The sequence below is a fragment of the Rattus norvegicus genome, chromosome X, assembly GCF_036323735.1.
Source record: "Rattus norvegicus strain BN/NHsdMcwi chromosome X, GRCr8, whole genome shotgun sequence".
NCBI classification, from domain to species: domain Eukaryota; kingdom Metazoa; phylum Chordata; class Mammalia; order Rodentia; family Muridae; genus Rattus; species Rattus norvegicus.
The window spans coordinates 106,597,277-106,618,031 of NC_086039.1; the positions used below are offsets into that span (position 1 = coordinate 106,597,277).

A 20,755-nucleotide genomic window follows, 5' to 3' on the forward strand; every position below is an offset into this window, starting at 1 on the left:
GTGATGGTGGTGGTGGGTGGGCAGTTTGTCAGCTTCATCCTTGTCTGACAGAACATGAGACTTTTTGAAATGAATTTTCTCAGTGGATGTTAAACATGGCTTTACTTGTTTTGATCAGCTATTCAAAGCAACTGTATTAGAATACTGCCATGATGTATTCATAACATTGTACAGCCCCTAGGTTGTTTTTATCCCACTCTAATGGCTTAGAATATTAATATTGATATTAATTTTCATTGTGTTTGATGATTTTAACATTACTTGTAGATGTAATAATATTGCCTTGTATTTCGTGTTGTGAATGCATTTAATTTAACTTTTCCATTTTTCAAAAATGTGTTGATTTCAGAACTTCTACTGTACATGAAAACATTCAAAACATTTTTTTTTGGTTCTTTTTTTTCGGGGCTGGGGACAGACAAAACATTCTTCTTTATCATGAGAGTCCACTTTGATTTTATTTTGCAGCATGGACAAACTGGTATAAATGTAAGTTCTTAGAGGAAAGGAAGTGAGTGATTAAAATCTTGTATTAACATCAGATGGTTTCATGAGAACATAGGTAGAGTCAGAAAATAAAGTGTAGTCCGATAATTTTAAAATATCATGTATATAGTATTTCATTAAATTCAAATATGGAAAGTTAGGAATTATATAGATTGGCATTGTTTTTAATTCTTATAACAGATTAAATCCTTACTGTTGTTTTCTCTCTGTCAACTTCCTCAAGACCCTCAGCCCTTCAGCTTTCTTTCTTTTTTTTTTTTTTCTTAACTTGAGTAAATATTTCTTATTTACATTTCGAATGTTATTCCCTTTCCCGGTCTCCGGGCAAACATCCCCCTCATCCCTCCCCCTCCCCATCTTTATGGGTGTTCCCCTCCCCACTCTCCCCCCATTGCCGCCCTCCCCCCAAAAATCACGTTCACTGGGGGTTCAGTCTTAGCAGGACCAAGGGATTCCCCTTCCACTGGTGATCTTACTAGGATATTCATTGCTACCTATGAGGTCAGAGTCCAGGGTCAATCCATGTATAGTCTTTAGGTAGTGGCTTAGTCCCTGGAAGCTCTGGTTGCTTGGCATTGTTGTTCATAAGGGGTCTCGAGCCCCTTCAAGCACTTCCAGTTCTTTCTCTGATTTCTTCAATGGGGGTCCTATTCTCAGTTCAGTGGTTTGCTGCTGGCATTTGCCTCAGTATTTGCTGTATTCTGGCTGTGTCTCTCAGGAAAGAACTACATCTGGCTCCTGTCGGCCTGCACTTCTTTGCTTCATCCATCTTGTCTAATTGGGTGACTGTATATGTATGGGCCACATGTGGGGCAATCTCTGAATGGGTGTTCCTTCAGTCTCTGTTTTAATCTTTGCCTCTCTATTCCCTGCCAAGGGTATTCTTGTTCCCCTTTTAAAGAAGGAGTGAAGCATTCACATTTTGATCAACTGTCTTGAGTTTCCTGTGTTCTAGGCATCTAGGGTAATTCAAGCATTTGGGCTAATAGCCACTTATCAATGAGTGCATACCATGTGTGTTTTTCTGTGATTGGGTTAACTCACTCAGGATAATATTTTCCAGTTCTAACCATTTGTCTATGAATTTCATAAAGTCATTGCTTTTGATAGCTGAGTAATATTACATTGTGTAGATGTACCACATTTTCTGTATCCATTCCTCTGTTGAAGGGCATCTGGGTTCTTTCCAGCTTCTGGCTATTATGAATAAGGCTGCTATGAACATAGTGGAGCACGTGTCTTTTTTATATGTTGGGGCATCTTGTGGGTATATGCCCAAGAGAGGTATAGCTGGATCCTCAGGTAGTTCAATGTGCAATTTTCTAAGGAACCTCCAGACTGATTTCCAGAATGGTTGTACCAGTCTGCAATCCCACCAACAATGGAGGAGTGTTCCTCTTTCTCCACATCCTTGCCAGCATTTGTTGGCACCTGAGTTTTTGACCTTAGTCATTCTCACTGGTGTGAGGTGAAATCTCAGGGTTGTTTTGGTTTGCATTTCCCTTATGACTAAAGATGTTGAACATTTCTTTAGGTGTTTCTCAGCCATTCGGCATTCCTCAGCTGTGAATTCTTGTTTAGTTCTGAACCCCATTTTTAATAGGGTTATTTGTCTCCCTGCGGTCTAACTTCTTGAGTTCTTTGTATATTTTGGATATAAGCGCTCTATCTGTTGTAGGATTGACAAAGATCTTTTCCCCATCTGTTAGTTGCCGTTTTGTCCTAACCACAGTGGCCTTTGCCTTACAGAAGCTTTGCAGTTTCATGAGATCCCGTTTGTCGATTCTTGATCTTAGAGTATAAGCCATTGGTGTTTTGTTCAGGAAATTTTTTCCAGTGCCCATGTGTTCGAGATGCTGCCCTAGTTTTTCTTCTATTAGTTTGAGTGTATCTGGTTTTATGTGGAGGTCCTTGATCCACTTGGACTTAACCTTTGTACAGGGTGATAAGCATGGATCGATTTGCATTCTTCTACATGTTGACCTGCAGGTGAACCAGCACCATTTGCTGAAAGTGCTATCTTTTTTCCATTGGATGGTTTTGGCTCCTTTGTCAAAAATCAGGTGCCCGTAGGTGTGTGGGTTCATTTCTGGTTCTTCAATTCTGTTCCATTGGTCTATCTGTCTTTCTCTGTACCAATACCATGCAGTTTTTATCACTATTGCTCTGTAATTTTGCTGGAGTTCAGGGATAGTGATTCCCCCTGAAGTACTTTTATTGGTGAGAATAGTTTTAGCTATCCTGGGTTTTTTGTTATTCCAGATGAATTTGCAAATTGTTCTGTCTAACTCTTTGAAGAATTGGATTGGTATTTTGATGGGGATTGCATTGAATCTGTAGATCGCTTTTGGTAAAATGGCCATTTTTACTATATTAATCCTGCCAATCCATGAGCATGGGAGATCTTTCCATCTTCTGAGGTCTTCTTAAATATCTTTCTTCAGAGTCTTGAAGTTCTCATTGTACAGATATTTTACTTGCTTGGTTAAAGTCACACCGAGGTACTTTATATTGTTTGGGTCTATTATGAATGGTGTCGTTTCCCTAATGTCTTCCTCAGCTTGTTTCTCTTTTGTGCAGAGGAAGGCTACTGATTTATTTGAGTTAATTTTATACCCAGCCACTTTGCTGAAGTTGTTTATCAGCTTTATTAGTTCTCTGGTGGAACTTTTGGGATCACTTAAATATACTATCATATCATCTGCAAATAGTGATATTTTGACCTCTTCTTTTCCGATCTGTATCCCCTTGACCTCCTTTTGTTGTCTGATTGCTCTGGCTAGAACTTCAAGAACTATATTGAATAAGTAGGGAGAGAGTGGGCAGCCTTGTCTAGTCCCTGATTTTAGTGGGATTGCTTCAAGTTTCTCTCCATTTAGTTTAATGTTAGCAACTGGTTTGCTTTATATGGCTTTTACTATGTTTAGGTATGGGCCTTGAATTCCTATTATTTCCAGGACTTTTATCATGAAGGGGTGTTGAATTTTGTCAAATGCTTTCACAGCGTCTAATGAAATGATCATGTGGTTTTGTTCTTTCAGTTTTTTTTTTTTTTGTAATAAACAAGAGGTTTATTGATAGGAACCAGTGCACTGGGGTCGAGACTCATATCCCACCCAGGGGCACAGGAGTTCGACCCCAAGAGGCAGGGAGAAAGGGTATTTAAAAGAAAAATCCACAACCCAAGGGGGCAGGGATAGCATCATTGGAAAATCACAAGGAGAAGCTTCCTGTCTCTCAAGATTACTTAACTTTATGGTCCGATAGTTCCTAGAAGCTTCCTGCTTCTCAAGGTTGTTCTCTAAGATTTTAATATAACTTTATGGTCAGCTAGTTCCTGGAAGAAGCTTTCTGTTATCTTTACTAGGTCTGGAATCACATATCTAAGGACCTTTTCTTAAGTCCTTTTATCTAGCTCCTGGGAGAGCAGGCTCAAGAAATGTGACTTTTTTTTTTTTTTTGCCATGAGTATCAAACATACGAGTTTATTTTGAAAGGCAATTGTGTCTATTATTTGTTCAATCTTTATTACCATTTTTTTTATTAACTTGAGTATTTCTTATATACATTTCGAGTGTTATTCCCTTTCCCGGTTTCCGGGCAAACATCCCCCTCCCCCCTCCCCTTCCTTATGGGTGTTCCCCTCCCAACCCTCCCCCCATTGCCGCCCTCCCCCCATAGACTAGTTCACTGGGGGTTCAGTCTTAGCAGGACCCAGGGCTTCCCCTTCGACTGGTGCTCTTACTAGGATATTCATTGCTACCTATGGGGTCAGAGTCCAGGGTCAGTCCATGTATACTCTTTAGGTAGTGGCTTAGTCCCTGGAAGCTCTGGTTGCTTGGCATTGTTGTACTTTTGGGGTCTCGAGCCCCTTCAAGCTCTTCCAGTTCTTTCTCTGATTCCTTCAATAGGGGACCTATTCTCAGTTCAGTGGTTTGCTGCTGGCATTCGCCTCTGTATTTGCTGTATTTTGGCTGTGTCTCTCAGGAGCGATCTACATCCGGCTCCTGTCGGTCTGCACTTCTTTGCTTCATCCATCTTGTCTAATTGGGTGGTTGTATATGTATGGGCCACATGTGGGGCAGGCTCTAAATGGGTGTTCCTTAAGTCTCTGTTTTAATCTTTGCCTCTCCCTTCCCTGCCAAGGGTATTCTTTTTCCTCATTTAAAGAAGGAGTGAAGCATTCACATTTTGATCATCCGTCTTGAGTTTCGTTTGTTCTAGGGATCTAGGGTAATTCAAGCATTTGGGCTAATAGCCACTTATCAATGAGTGCATACCATGTATGTCTTTCTGTGATTGGGTTAGCTCACTCAGGATGATATTTTCCAGTTCCAACCATTTGCCTACGAATTTCATAAACTCGTTGTTCTTGATAGCTGAGTAATATTCCATTGTGTAGATGTACCACATTTTCTGTATCCATTCCTCTGTTGAAGGGCATCTGGGTTCTTTCCATTTTCTGGCTATTATAAATAAGGCTGCGATGAACATAGTGGAGCACGTGTCTCTTTTATATGTTGAGGCATCTTTTGGTTATATGCCCAAGAGAGGTATAGCTGGATCCTCAGGCAGTTCAATGTCCAATTTTCTGAGGAACCTCCAGACTGATTTCCAGAATGGTTTTACCAGTCTGCAATCCCACCAACAATGGAGAAGTGTTCCTCTTTCTCCACATCCTTGCCAGCATCTGCTGTCACCTGAGTTTTTGATCTTAGCCAATCGCACTGGTGTGAGGTGAAATCTCAGGGTTGTTTTGATTTGCATTTCCCTTATGACTAAAGATGTTGAACATTTCTTTAGGTGTTTCTCAGCCATTCGGCATTCCTCAGCTGTGAATTCTTTGTTTAGCTCTGAACCCCATTTTTTAATAGGGTTATTGGTTTCCCTGCGGTCTAACTTCTTGAGTTCTTTGTATATTTTGGATATAAGGCCTCTATCTGTTGTAGGATTGGTAAAGATCTTTTCCCAATCTGTTGGTTGCCGTTTTGTCCTAACCACCTTGTCCTTTGCCTTACAGAAGCTTTGCAGTTTTATGAGATCCCATTTGTCGATTCTTGATCTTAGAGCACAAGCCATTGGTGTTTTGTTCAGGAAATTTTTTCCAGTGCCCATGTGTTCCAGATGTTTCCCTAGTTTTTCTTCTCTTAGTTTGAGTGTGTCTGGTTTGATGTGGAGGTCCTTGATCCACTTGGACTTAAGCTTTGTACAGGGTGATAAGCATGGATCGATCTGCATTCTTCTACATGTTGCCCTCCAGTTGAACCAGCACCATTTGCTGAAAATGCTATCTTTTTTCCATTGGATGGTTTTGGCTCCTTTGTCAAAAATCAAGTGACCATAGGTGTGTGGGTTCATTTCTGGGTCTTCAATTCTATTCCATTGGTCTATCTGTCTGTCCCTGTACCAATACCATGCAGTTTTTATCACTATTGCTCTGTAATACTGCTTGAGTTCAGGGATAGTGATTCCCCCTGAAGTCCTTTTATTGTTGAGGATAGCTTTAGCTATCCTGGGTTTTTTGTTATTCCAGATGAATTTGCAAATGGTTCTGTCTAACTCTTTGAAGAATTGGATTGGTATTTTGATGGGGATTGCATTGAATCTGTAGATTGCTTTTGGTAAAATGGCCATTTTTACTATATTAATCCTGCCAATCCATGAGCATGGGAGATCTTTCCATCTTCTGAGGTCTTCTTCAATTTCTTTCCTCAGTGTCTTGAAGTTCTTATTGTACAGATCTTTTACTTGCTTGGTTAAAGTCACACCGAGGTACTTTATATTATTTGGGTCTATTATGAAGGGTGTCGTTTCCCTAATTTCTTTCTCGGCTTGTTTCTCTTTTGTATAGAGGAAGGCAACTGATTTATTTGAGTTAATTTTATACCCAGCCAATTTGCTGAAGTTGTTTATCAGCTTTATTAGTTCTCTGGTGGAACTTTTGTGATCACTTAAATATACTATCATGTCATCTGCAAATAGTGATATTTTGACATCTTCTTTTCCGATCTGTATCCCTTTGATCTCCTTTTGTTGTCTGATTGCTCTGGCTAGAACTTCAAGAACTATATTGAATAAGTAGGGAGAGAGTGGGCAGCCTTGTCTAGTCCCTGATTTTAGTGGGATTGCTTCAAGTTACTCTCCATTTAGTTTAATGTTAGCAACTGGTTTGCTGTATATGGCTTTTACTATGTTTAGGTATGGGCCTTGAATTCCTATTCTTTCCAGGACTTTTATCATGAAGGGGTGTTGAATTTTGTCAAATGCTTTCTCAGCATCTAATGAAATGATCATGTGGTTCTGTTCTTTCAGTTTGTTGATATAATGGATCACGTTGATGGTTTTCCATATATTAAACCATCCCTGCATGCCTGGGATGAAGCCTACTTGATCATGGTGGATGATTGTTTTGATGTGCTCTTGAATTCGGTTTGCCAGAATTTTATTGAGTATTTTTGCGTCGATATTCATAAGGGAAATTGGTCTGAAGTTCTCTTTCTTTGTTGTGTCTTTGTGTGGTTTAGGTATAAGAGTAATTGTGGCTTCGTAGAAGGAATTCGGTAGGGCTCCATCTGTTTCAATTTTGTGGAATAGTTTGGATAATATTGGTATGAGGTCTTCTATGAAGGTTTGATAGAATTCTGCACTAAACCCATCTGGACCTGGGCTCTTTTTGGTTGGGAGACCTTTAATGACTGCTTCTATTTCCTTAGGAGTTATGGGGTTGTTTAACTGGTTTATCTGTTCCTGATTTAACTTTGATACCTGGTATCTGTCTAGGAAAATGTCCATTTCCTGAAGATTTTCAAATTTTGTTGAATATAGGTTTTTATAGTAAGATCTGATGATTTTTTGAATTTCCTCTGAATCTGTACTTATGTCTCCCTTTTCATTTCTGAATTTGTTAATTTGGACGCACTCTCTGTGTCCTCTCGTTAGTCTGGCTAAGGGTTTATCTATCTTGTTGATTTTCTCAACGAACCAACTTTTGGTTCTGTTGATTCTTTCTATGGTCCTTTTTGTTTCTACTTGGTTGATTTCAGCTCTGAGTTTGATTATTTCCTGCCTTCTACTCCTCCTGGTTGTATTTGCTTCTTTTTGTTCTAGAGCTTTTAGGTGTGCTGTCAAGCTGCTGACATATGCTCTTTCCTGTTTCTTTCTGCAGGCACTCAGCGCTATGAGTTTTCCTCTTAGCACAGCTTTCATTGTGTCCCATAAGTTTGGGTATGTTGTATCTTCATTTTCATTAAATTCTAAAGAGTTTTTAATTTCTTTCTTTATTTCTTCCTTGACCAGGTTATCATTGAGTAGAGCATTGTTCAATTTCCACGTATATGTGGGCATTCTTCCCTTATTGTTATTGAAGACCAGTTTTAGGCCGTGGTGGTCCGATAGCACGCATGGGATTATTTCTATCTTTCTGTACCTGTTGAGGCCCGTTTTTTGACCAATTATATGGTCAATTTTGGAGAAAGTACCATGAGGATCTGAGAAGAAGGTATATCCTTTTGCTTTAGGATAGAATGTTCTATAAATATCCGTTAAGTCCATTTGGCTCATGACTTCTCTTAGTCTGTCTACATCACTGTTTAATTTCTGTTTCCATGATCTGTCCATTGATGAGAGTGGGGTGTTGAAATCTCCCACTATTATTGTATGAGGTGCAATGTGTGTTTTGAGCTTTAGTAAGGTTTCTTTTACGTATGTAGGTGCCCTTGTATTTGGGGCATAGATATTTAGGATTGAGAGTTCATCTTGGTGGATTTTTCCTTTGATGAATATGAAGTGTCCTTCCTTATCTTTTTTGATGACTTTTAGTTGGAAATTGATATAATTTGATATTAGAATGGCTACTCCAGCTTGCTTCTTCTGACCATTTGCTTGGAAAGTTGTTTTCCAGCCTTTCACTCTGAGGTAGTGTCTGTCTTTGTCTCTGAGGTGTGTTTCCTGTAGGCAGCAGACTGCAGGGTCCTCGTTGCGTATCCAGTTTGTTAATCTATGTCTTTTTATTGGAGAGTTGAGGCCATTGATATTGAGAGATATTAAGGAATAGTGATTATTGTTTCCCTTTATATTCATATTTGGATGTGAGGTTATGTTTGTGTGCTTTCATTCTCTTTGTTTTGTTGCCAAGACGATTAGTTTCTTGCTTCTTCTAGGGTATAGCTTGCCTCCTTATGTTGGGCTTTACCATTTATTATCCTTTGTAGTGCTGGATTTGTAGAAAGATATTGTGGAAATTTGGTTTTGTCGTGGAATATCTTGGTTTCTCCATCAATGTTAATTGAGAGTTTTGCTGGATACAGTAACCTGGGCTGGCATTTGTGTTCTCTTAGGGTCTGTATGACATCAGTCCAGGATCTTCTGGCCTTCATAGTTTCTGGCGAGAAGTCTGGTGTGATTCTGATAGGTCTCCCTTTATATGTTACTTGACCTTTTTCCCTTACTGCTTTTAATATTCTTTCTTTATTTTGTGCGTTTGGTGTTTTGACAATTATGTGACGGGAGGTGTTTCTTTTCTGGTCCAATCTATTTGGAGTTCTGTAGGCTTCTTGTATGTCTATGGGTATCTCTTTTTTTAGGTTAGGGAAGTTTTCTTCTATGATTTTGTTGAAGATATTTACTGGTCCTTTGAGCTGGGAGTCTTCATTCTCTTCTATACCTATTATCCTTAGGTTTGATCTTCTCATTGAGTCTTGGATTTCCTGTATATTTTGGACCAGTAGCTTTTTCCGCTTTACATTATCTTTGACAGTTGAGTCAATGATTTCTATGGAATCCTGAACCCCATTTTTTAATAGGGTTATTTGTTTCCCTGCGGTCTAAGTTCTTGAGTTCTTTGTATATTTTGGATATAAGGCCTCTATCTGTTGTAGGATTGGTAAAGATGTTTTCCCAATCTGTTGGTTGCCTTTTTGTCCTAACCACAGTGTCCTTTGCCTTACAGAAGCTTTGCAGTTTTATGAGATCCCATTTGTCGATTCTTGATCTTAGAGCATAAGCCATTGGTGTTTTGTTCAGGAAATTTTTTCCAGTGCCCATGTGTTCCAGATGCTTCCCTAGTTTTTCTTCTATTAGTTTGAGTGTGTCTGCTTTGATGTGGAGGTCCTTGATCCACTTGGACTTAAGCTTTGTACAGGGTGATAAGCATGGATCGATCTGCATTCTTCTACATGTTGACCTCCAGTTGAACCAGCACCATTTGCTGAAAATGCTATCTTTTTTCCATTGGATTGTTTTGGCTCCTTTGTCAAAAATCAAGTGACCATAGGTGTGTGGGTTCATTTCTGCGTCTTCAATTCTATTCCATTGGTCTATCTGTCTGTCCCTGTACCAATACCATGCAGTTTTTATCACTATTGCTCTGTAATACTGCTTGAGTTCAGGGATAGTGATTCCCCCTGAAGTCCTTTTATTGTTGAGGATAGCTTTAGCTATCCTGGGTTTTTTGTTATTCCAGATGAATTTGCAAATTGTTCTGTCTAACTCTTTGAAGAATTGGAATGGTATTTTGATGGGGATTGCATTGAATCTGTAGATTGCTTTTGGTAAAATGGCCATTTTTACTATATTAATCCTGCCAATCCATGAGCAGGGAGATCTTTCCATCTTCTGAGGTCTTCTTCAATTTCTTTCCTCAGTGTCTTGAAGTTCTTATTGTACAGATCTTTTACTTGCTTGGTTAAAGTCACACCGAGGTACTTTATATTATTTGGGTCTATTATGAAGGGTGTCGTTTCCCTAATTTCTCTCTCGGCTTGTTTCTCTTTTGTATAGAGGAAGGAAACTGAATTATTTGAGTTAATTTTATACCCAGCCACTTTGCTGAAGTTGTTTATCAGCTTTATTAGTTCTCTGGTGGAACTTTTGTGATCACTTAAATATACTATCATGTCATCTACAAATAGTGATATTTTGACCTCTTCTTTTCCGATCTGTATCCCTTTGATCTCCTTTTGTTGTCTGATTGCTCTGGCTAGAACTTCAAGAACTATATTGAATAAGTAGGGAGAGAGTGGGCAGCCTTGTCTAGTCCCTGATTTTAGTGGGATTGCTTCAAGTTTCTCTCCATTTAGTTTAATGTTAGCAACTGGTTTGCTGTATATGGCTTTTACTATGTTTAGGTATGGGCCTTGAATTCCTATTCTTTCCAGTACTTTTATCATGAAGGGGTGTTGAATTTTGTCAAATGCTTTCTCAGCATCTAATGAAATGATCATGTGGTTCTGTTCTTTCAGTTTGTTTATATAATGGATCACGTTGATGGTTTTCCGTATATTAAACCATCCCTGCATGCCTGGGATGAAGCCTACTTGATCATGGTGGATGATTGTTTTGATGTGCTCGTGGTTTCGGTTTGCCAGAATTTTATTGAGTATTTTTGCGTCGATATTCATAAGGGAAATTGGTCTGAAGTTCTCTTTCTTTGTTGGGTTTTTGTGTGGTTTATGTATAAGAGTAATTGTGGCTTCATAGAAGGAATTCGGTAGTGCTCCATCTGTTTCAATTTTGTGGAATAGTTTGGATAGTATTGGTATGAGGTCTTCTATGAAGGTCTGATAGAATTCTGCATTAAACCCGTCTGGACCTGGGCTCTTTTTGGTTGGGAAACCTTTAATGACTGCTTCTATTTCCTTAGAAGTTATGGGATGGTTTAACTGGTTTATCTGTTCCTGATTTAACTTTGATACCTGGTATCTGTCTAGGAAATTGTCCATTTCCTGAAGATTTTCAATTTTTTTTGAATATAGGCTTTTATAGTAAGATCTGATGATTTTTTGAATTTCCTCTGATTTGTAGTTATGTCTCCCTTTTCATTTCTGATTTTGTTGATTTGGAAACACTCTCTGTGTCCTCTTGTTAGTCTGGCTAAGGGTTTATCTATCTTGTTGATTTTCTCAAAGAACCAACTTTTGGTTCTGTTGATTCTTTCTATTGTCCTTTTTGTTTCTACTTGGCTGATTTCAGCTCTGCGTTTGATTATTTCCTGTCTTCTACTCCTCCTGGGTGTATTTGCTTCTTTTTGTTCTAGAGCTTTTAGGTGTGCTGTCAAGTTCCTGACATATGCTCTCTCCTGTTTCTTTCTGCAGGCACTCAGAGCTATGAATTTTCCTCTTAGTACAACTTTCATAGTGTCTCATAAGTTTGGGTTTGTCGTACCTTCATTTTCATTATCTAAGAAGTCTTTAATTTCTTTCTTTATTTCTTTTTTGACCAGGTTATTGTTGAGTAGAGCATTGTTAAACTTCCACATATATGTGGGCGTTCTTCCCTTATTGTTATTGAAGACCAGTTTTAGGCCGTGGTGGTCTGATAGCAGGCATGGGATTATTTCTATCTTTCTGTACCTGTTGAGGCCCGTTTTTTGACCAATTATATGGTCAATTTTGGTGAAAGTACCATGAGGAGCTGAGAAGAAGGTATATCCTTTTGCTTTAGGATAGAATGTTCTATAAATATCTGTTAAGTCCATTTGGTTCATGACTTCTCTTAGTCTGTCTACGTCTCTGTTTAATTTCTGTTTCCATGATCTGTCCATTGATGAGAGTGGGGTGTTGAAATCTCCTACTATTATTGTGTGAGCTGCAATGTGTGTTTTGAGCTTTAGTAAGGTTTGTTTTATGTATGTAGGTGCCCTTGTATTTGGGGCATAGATAATTACGATTGAGAGTTCATTTTGCTGGATTTTTCCTTTGATGAATATGAAGTGCCCTTCCTTATCTTTTTTGATGACTTTTAGTTGTAAGTTGATTTTATTTGATATTAGAATGGCTACTCCAGCTTGCTTCTTCTGCCCATTTTCTTGGAAAGTTGTTTTCCAGCCTTGTACTCTGAGGTACTGTCTGTCTTTGTCTCTGAGGTGTGTTTCCTGTAGGCAGCAGAATGCAGGGTCCTCATTGCGTGTCCAGTTTGTTAATCTATGTCTTTTTATTGGGGAGTTGAAACCATTGATGTTGAGAGATATTAAGGAATAGTGATTATTGCTTCCTGTTATATTCATATTTGGATGTGAGGTTATGTTTGTGTGCTTTTCTTCTCTTTGTTTTGTTGCCAAGATGATTAGTTTCTTGCTTCTTCTAGGGTGTAGCTTGCCTCCTTATGTTGGGCTTTACCATTTATTATCCTTTGTAGTGTTGGATTTGTAGAAAGGTATTGTGTAAATTTGGTTTTGTCATGGAATATCTTGGTTTCTCCATCTATGTTAATTGAGAGTTTTGCAGGATACAGTAACCTGGGCTAGCATTTGTGTTCTCTTAGGGTCTGTATGACATCTGTCCAGGATCTTCTGGCTTTCATAGTCTCTGGCGAAAAGTCTGGTGTGATTCTGATAGGTCTGCCTTTATATGTTACTTGACCTTTTTTCCTTACTGCTTTTAATATTCTCCTTTATTTTGTGCATTTGATGTTTTGACTATTATGTGTCGCGAGGTGTTTCTTTTCTGGTCCAATCTATTTGGAGTTCTGTAGGCTTCTTGTATGCCTATGGGAATCTCTTTTTTTAGGTAAGGGAAGTTTTCTTCTATGATTTTGTTGAAGATATTTACTGGTCCTTTGAGCTGGGAGTCTTCACTCTCTTCTATACCTATTATCCTTGGGTTTGATCTTCTCAATGAGTCCTGGATTTCCTGTATGTTTTGGACCAGTAGGTTTTTCTGCTTTACATTATCTTTGACTATTGCGTCGATGATTTCTATGGAATCTTCTGCTCCTGAGAATCTCTCTTCTATCTCTTGTATTCTGTTGGCGATGCTTGTATCTACAGCTCCTTGTCTCTTCCTTTGGTTTTCTATATCCAGGGTTGTTTCCATGTGTTCTTTCTTGATTGCTTCTATTTCCATTTTTACTTCATTCAACTGTTTGATTGTGTTTTCCTGGAATTCTTTCAGGGATTTTTGTGATTCCTCTCTATAGGCTTCTACTTGTTTAATTATGTTTTCCTGGAATTCTTTCAGGGATTTTTGTGATTCCTCTCTGTAGGCTTCTACTTGTTTATTTATGTTTTCCTGTGTTTCTCTAAGGGAGTTCTTCATGTATTTCTTGAAGTCATCCAGCATCATGATCAAATATGATTTTCAAACTAGATCTTGCTTTTCTGGTGTGTTTGGATATTCCGTGTTTGCTTTGGTGGGAGAATTGGGCTCCGATGATGCCATGTAGTCTTGGTTTCTGTTGCTTTGGTTCCTGAGCATGCCTCTCGCCATCAGATTATCTCTAGTGTTACTTTGTTCTGCTATTTCTGACAGTGGCTAGAGTGTACTATAAGCCTGTGTGTTAGGAGTGCTGTAGACCTGTTTTCCTGTTTTCTTTCAGCCAGTTATGGGAACAGAGTGTTCTGCTTTCGGGCGTGTAGTTTTTCCTATCTACAGGTCTTCAGCTGTTCCTATGGGCCTGTGTCTTGAGTTCACCAGGCAGGTTGCTTGGAGTAGGAAGGTTTGTCTTACCTGTGGTCCTGAGGCTCAAGTTTGCTCGTGGGGTGTTGCTTATGAGCTCTCCTCGGCAGCAGCAACCAAGAAGATCTGTGCAGCCCTTTCCGGGAGCTTCCGTGCACTAGGGTTCCAGATGGTGTTTGGTGTTTTCCTCTGGAGTCAGAGATGTGGGCCGAATGTAGTCTTCTGGTTTCCCAGGTGTGTCTGCCTCTCTGAAGGTTTAGCTGTCCCTCCCACGGGATTTGGGTGCAGAGAACTGTTTATCTGGTCTGTCCCTTCAGGTTCCAATTTCCTGCCCCTGTGCCCTTATCCAAAGGAACCCAGAGGCCGTATACAGTTTCTTCTTGGGCCAGGGATATGGGCACATAATTATATTTGAAGCTCAAGGTTTTTATGATACAGTAGAGAGTATAAGTGCAAAATAGTATTTTATGTTTTTCCCATTATTTTATTTATACACTTTACATGCCCATTATAACCCACCCTTCTGCCTGTCCTTTCACTCATTCCCCCTCCCCTTTTCTCTGATAAGCGGAGAGAGCCACCTGGGTACTAACTCATCCTGGCACATTAAGTAGGACTAGACACATCCTCTCTCTCTCTCTCTGAGGCTAGACAAGGCAGTCTAGTTAGAAGAACAGGATCCAGACAGGGAACCAAGTCAGGACAGTGTCTACTCCTGTATGAAGACTAAGCTGCTCATCTGCTAGATATGTGCAGGGGCCCTAGGTCTAGCCTATATATACACTTTGGTTGATGGTTCAGTCTCTGTGAGCCCCCAAGAGTCCAGGTTAGTTGTCTCTGTTGGTTTTCTTGTAGAGCCCCTAGTGCCTCTAGGTGGCTCAATCCTTCCCACAACTCTTCCACAAGACTCCCTGAGTGCATCTATTTCAGTCAGCTTGTTGAGTGGACCTTTCAGAGGACAGTTATGCTAGGCTTTTGACTGCAGGCATAATAGAATATCATTAATAGTGCCAGGGATTGGTTCTTGCCATGGAAGGGTATCAAGTTGGGCCAGTCTTTGCTTGGACATTCCCTCAGTCTTGGGTCCATCTTTGTCCCTCCAGTTGCTGTAGGCAGGAAAATTTTGGGTGAAGGTTTTATGGGTGAGTTGTTGCCCTTATTTTTCTACTGTGAGTACTGCCTGGCTATATGAGGGAACCACTTCAGGCTGCGTATCCATGACTGCTGGGAATCTCAGCTAGAGTCATCCTCTTAGACTCTGGCATGTCTTAGAGATGCTCCCAGACCCTGGGCTGTTGCTGATTTTTATTCATTGTCCTGCCTCTCTTTTTCACCTAGGCTCTCCCTCTACCTGATTCCCAATCCCATTTCCTTCCCCATCTCCTCTGCTACCCAGTTCCCTACCTCCAACTACTTCTGATGACTATTTTATTTTCCCTTCTGATCTGAATGAAATTCAAGCATCCTCCTATAGGCTATAATTATTTAGCTTCTTTTGGGTCTGAAGAATGTAGCATGGGTATTCCACACTTTATAGATAATATCTACTTATCAGTAAGTACATATAATGCATGTCCTTTTGGATCTTGGTTACCTTACTAAAGATGAAGTTTTCTAGTTCCATCCATTTGCCTGCAAATTTCATGATGTCCTGGTTTTTAATAGCTATGTAGTATTCTACCATGTAAGTCAACCACATTTTCTGTAGCCATCCAGGTCACTAACAGAAACAACCTATGGGAGGAAGGATTTATTTTACTCAACAGTTTCAGTCCATTATGGTGAGAATAATGTAGTGGGGTACCTCAGATCAACAAAGAAGCAGACAAACAAACAAACAAACCAACAAATATGACAAAACAGAGAAAGAAAGAATACAATAAATGGCCAAGGCAAACTACAGTCCTCTGGTGGTTTGAATATGCTTGGCCCAGGGAGTGACATTATTAGGAGGTGTGACCTTGTTGGATTAGATTAGATGTGGTTTTGTTGCAGAAAGTGACTGTAACATGTGCTTTGAGACCATCTTCCTAGCCATATAGAAGACAGTCTTCTCCTGTTTCCCTTCGAAACAAGATATAGAACTCTTAACTCCTCAAGGGCCATGGCTGCCTTGACACAGCTGTGATTCTTGTCATGATGATAATGGACTGAAACTCTGAACTTGTAAACCAGCTCCAATTATTTTTTTTCCTTTATAAGAGTTGCCTGGGTCATAGCGTCTCTTCATAGCAGTAAAATCCTAAGACAAATCCTAAAACCCCATTCCATCAATTTACTTCCTACAACTAACCAATATATTGAATTCATCAAGCTAATAGCTCATTCATTATATAAGATTTTATTACAATCTAATCTTGATAGTCAAGATAATCTGTCACACAAGAAAATCAAGACTACCATACTGAGGGACACCAACAGAAAGAAAGTATTCCAACGGAGTGGGTGTTGTATGCTATGCCAAATGTTTAGATGATAAATAGAAGAACTGAGAAATGGGGCTTAGAGAGATGGCTTAGTATAGCAATAATTGTTCTATAAGGAGCTATATTTGATTTCTAGCACCCACATGGTAGCATACAAACATCCATAACTATAATTCCAAGGAACCAATTCTCCTCTTCTGACCTTTGCAGGCATCAAACATGCAGGTAGTACACAAGCAAACATGAAGGCAAAATGCTCTAACACATTAAAAAGTACAATATAAAAAATTTAAAAATTTAAAAATTTAAAAAAGCACTGAGAAATGATGCTTATCAGATTTGACAAAATATAGATTAATGGGTGAAACAAGAAACATCATCAATATTCATTGAGCAGAGGCTACAGAATGAAATGTGGAATTTTAAGACAGCATGAAGGAAAGGAACCAAAATCCTACAGCTCATTCAAGAGATGGGATATGGTTTATTTCAGGATTGGAGATACAAGAGTTTGACCTTTGTGGGTGGAAGCAAATTGGTATACAGAGATATTTTTATAGTGGAAGAGAAAGGGGAGTTAATTGTAATGTGAGTGTTCATGAAAATCTGAGAACAGTATTATTCATTGCACAAGGAAGTTATATTTATATATAAATATATAAAAGTTATATATATTATATAAAAGAATGAAGGAAGAATATGGAAGAATAAGCATTCTTTAATTTTCTAGTTACTATTATTTTCTCTGTAAAGTATACCATTGTCTCAAACAGGGATCTATCCTTGCACAAAAAGGAATAGATTAGAAGAAAAAAATGAAGTTACACTCATGGTCTATGGAATAAAGAACACCAGAACAGTAAGATGCTTAGATTTTGGATAAGTTATTTTAGCTACTTGGGTTTCAGAGTCCATTCTCAAGAAAAGTGTATCATAGAATATTATAAAGTTTAAAGTTTGAAATTTGAAGTGCAATAGCCCAAACCAATACTTTCAAAGAATTATAAACCTCAGGGACATAATTTACAAATTAATACATGTTTTAGTGGAGAAAAATACATGGAAACTCAATAATTTCTTCTAATTAGCTTTGGGTTGCATATTTTCATGCTTCAGATCAAAGTATTAAATTTATAAATTTACTTTTATAATTTTATCTAAATTAGTAACATTTTTATAAGATTAGATTTATTCCAAATTCATATTTCTTTTTATTTATTTTATTTATTTACATTTTTTTCTTTTCTTTTATTGGATATTTTAAAATTTATATTTCAAATGTTATCCCCTTTCCCAGTTTCCACTCCAGAAACCTGCTACCCCATACCTTGCCCCTGCTTCTATGAGGGTGCTCACACAACCACCCACCCACTCCCTCCTCCTGCCTCCTCACCCTGGCATTCCCCTATACTGGGGCATCAAGCCTCCACAGGAACAAGGGCCTCTAATCTCATTGATACCCTACAAGGCCATCCTTTGTTATGCATGAGGCTAGAGCCATGGGTTCCTCCATATATACTCTTTGGTTGGTGGTTTAGTCCCTGGACGCTCTGGTGGGGCTGGTTGATTGATATTTTTGTTCTTCCTATGGGGTTCCAGACCCCTTCGCTCCTTCAGTCCTTTTTCTAACTCCTCCATTAGGGACACCATTCTCAGCTTAATGGTTGAAGGTGATCATCTGCCTCTGTATTTGTCAGACTCTGGCAGATCCTCTCAGGGGACAGCTATATCAGGCTCCTGTCAGCATACACTTCTTGGCATCAGCAATAGTGTCTGATGACTAGATATGGGATGTATCTCCAGGTGAGGCAGTCTCCAAATGGCCTTTCCTTCATTCTCTGATTCATACATTGTCTCTGTATTTCCTCCTGTGAGTATTTTGTTCCCCCTTCTAAGAAGGACTGAAGCATCCATACATTTGTCTTCCTTCTTCCTGAGCTTCATGTGGTCTATGAATTTTATCTTGGGTATTCCGAGCTTTTGAGCTAATATCCACTTGTCAGTGAGTACATACCATGTGTGTACTTTTGTGATTGGGTTACCTCACTCAGGATGATATTTTCTAGTTCCATCCAGGTGACTACGAATTTCATGATGTCATTGATTTAATAGCTGGGTAGTACTCCATTGTGTAAATGTACCACATTTTCTGTATCCATTCCTCTGTTGAAGGACATCTGGGTGGTTTCTAGCTTGTGGCTATTATAAATAAGGCTGCTATGAACATAATGGAGCATGTGTCCGTGTTATATTTTGGAGCATCTTTTGGGTGTATGCCCAGGAGTGGTATAGCTGGGTCCTCAGGTAGTACAATGTCCAATTTTCTGACGAAGCTCCAGACTGATTTCCAGAATCAGAATGGTTGTACCAGTTTGTAATCCCATAAACAATGGAGAAGTATTCCTCTTTCCCCACATCCTCCAAACATTTCCTTTTAAGTTCATGTCCCTTTACATATAATATACTTGGTTCAATTCATGCCTCCCATATGCAAATGATGAGGAGTCATACACTAATACATAGGAAGCCTATCAGTCCCCCTACCCTCAAAGAAAAGTGGGAAGAAAGCAGAATGTTTCATGAATTTGCATGTGATCTTTCTCCAGGGGTCATGTTATTTTTCTCTGTGTCATTCCAGTTTAATATATGTGCTGCCAAAGTGAGAATGTGATGAGGTATTATAGGATAATATTTGGTATTTAATTTCTACTTAGCATTTTTCTATATTTTAGGAGTTTTGTCATACGATAGTTCTTTTAAAGAATAGTAAACTTTCATTGTTTCTTTTTTATTAGATATTTTATTTATTTACATTTCAAATGTTATCCCACTTTCCCTGTTTCCCCTCCAGAAACTCCTTAACCCATCCTCTCCACATGCTTCTATGAGGGTGCTTCTCAACCCACCCACCCATTCCAGCCTCCCTTCCCTGGCATTCCCCTACACTGGGACATGGAGCCTTCACAGGACCAAGGACCTCTCCTCCCATTGAAACCAGACAAAGCCATCCTCTGCTACATAAGCGGCTAGCGCTATGGGCGCTTCCATGTGTACTCATTGGTTGCTGGTTTAGTCCCCGGGAACTCTGGGGATTCTGGTAGGTTAATATTGTTGTTCTTCCTATGGATTGCAAACCCCTTCAGCTCCTTCAGTCCTTTCTCTAACTCCTCCATTGCAGTCCCAATGCTCAGTACAATGGTTGGCTATGAGCATCTGCCTGCATTTGTCAGGCTCTGACAGAACCTCTCAGGAGTCAGTTATATCAGGCTCCGGTCAGCAAGCACTTTTTGGCGTCTGGGTTTGGGATCTGTATATGGGATAGATCCCCAGGTTGGGCAGTCTCTGGATGGCCTCTCCTTCATTCTCTGCTCCACACTTTGTCTCCTTATTTCCTTTAGACAGGAGCAATTCTGGCTCAAAAATTAGGAGATCAGTGGGTGGCCCCATCACCCAACCTGGAGCCTTACCTAACCTCTGGATATGGTCTCAACAGGTTCTCCCACCCCTTTGTTGGGCATTTCAGCTAATCTCACCCCTGTTGGGACCTGAGAGCCTCTTGCTTTCCTGGCATCTGGGACCTGCTGGTGGCTATCCCATTGCCCCATTGCTACAAACCTCTGTTCAAATTCCTGATCTTCTGTATATCATCCCTGTACCTTCCCATACCTGATCCTGCCCCCCTCCCCCTCCCAATTACTATTTTCTTTCCAAGTCCCTCCCACTCTCTACCTCCTGTTAGTATTTTGTTCCCCCTTCTAAGAAGAACTGACAGACGCATCCACACTTTATTCTTCCTTCTTCTTGAGCTTCATATGATCTATAATTTGTATCTTGGTTATTCCAAGCTTTTGGGCTAATATCAACTTATCAATGAGTTCATACCTTGTGTGTTCTCTTGTGACTGGGTTATCTCACTCAGGATGATATTTTCTAGTTCCATCCATTTGCCTAAAATATTCATGAAGTTCATTGTTTTTAATAACAGAGTAGTACTCCATTGTGTAGATGTACCACATTTTCTGTATCCATTCCTCTGTTGAAGGACATCTGGGTTCTTTCCACCTTCTGGCTAATATAAATAAGGCTGCTGTGAACACAGTGGAGCATGTGTCCTTGTTATATATAGAAGCATCTTTTGAATATATGTCCAGGAGTGATATAGCTGGGTTCCCAGGTAGTGCTTTGTCCAATTTTCTGAAGAACTGAAAGACTGATTTCCAGAGCGGTTGTACCAGCTTGCAATCCCACCAACAATGGAGGAGTGTTCCTCTTTCTCTACATCCTCTCCAGCATCTGTTTAGAATGATAATATAGTGAACAAAATAAAGTCACCAACAAAAGCAACCTGTGTTGTTCCTTAGAACTTGTGAACATGTTAAGTTACATAGGTGACAGTGAATTTCAGTGGCTGAACAAGTCACCAGGAGACAG

General features: G+C 39.4%; 1 protein-coding gene and 1 non-coding gene across 5 annotated transcripts in view; one reads left to right on the forward strand and one right to left on the reverse strand.

Annotated features, from left to right (window-relative positions):
- Il1rapl2 (interleukin 1 receptor accessory protein-like 2) overlaps positions 1-20,755 on the forward strand; it is a 1,532,967-nt gene that overhangs the window by 1,049,874 nt on the left and 462,338 nt on the right.
- LOC120099426 (U6 spliceosomal RNA) lies at positions 18,886-18,990 on the reverse strand. The gene has a single exon (XR_005498611.1). It is a non-coding gene; the product is annotated as a U6 spliceosomal RNA (small nuclear RNA).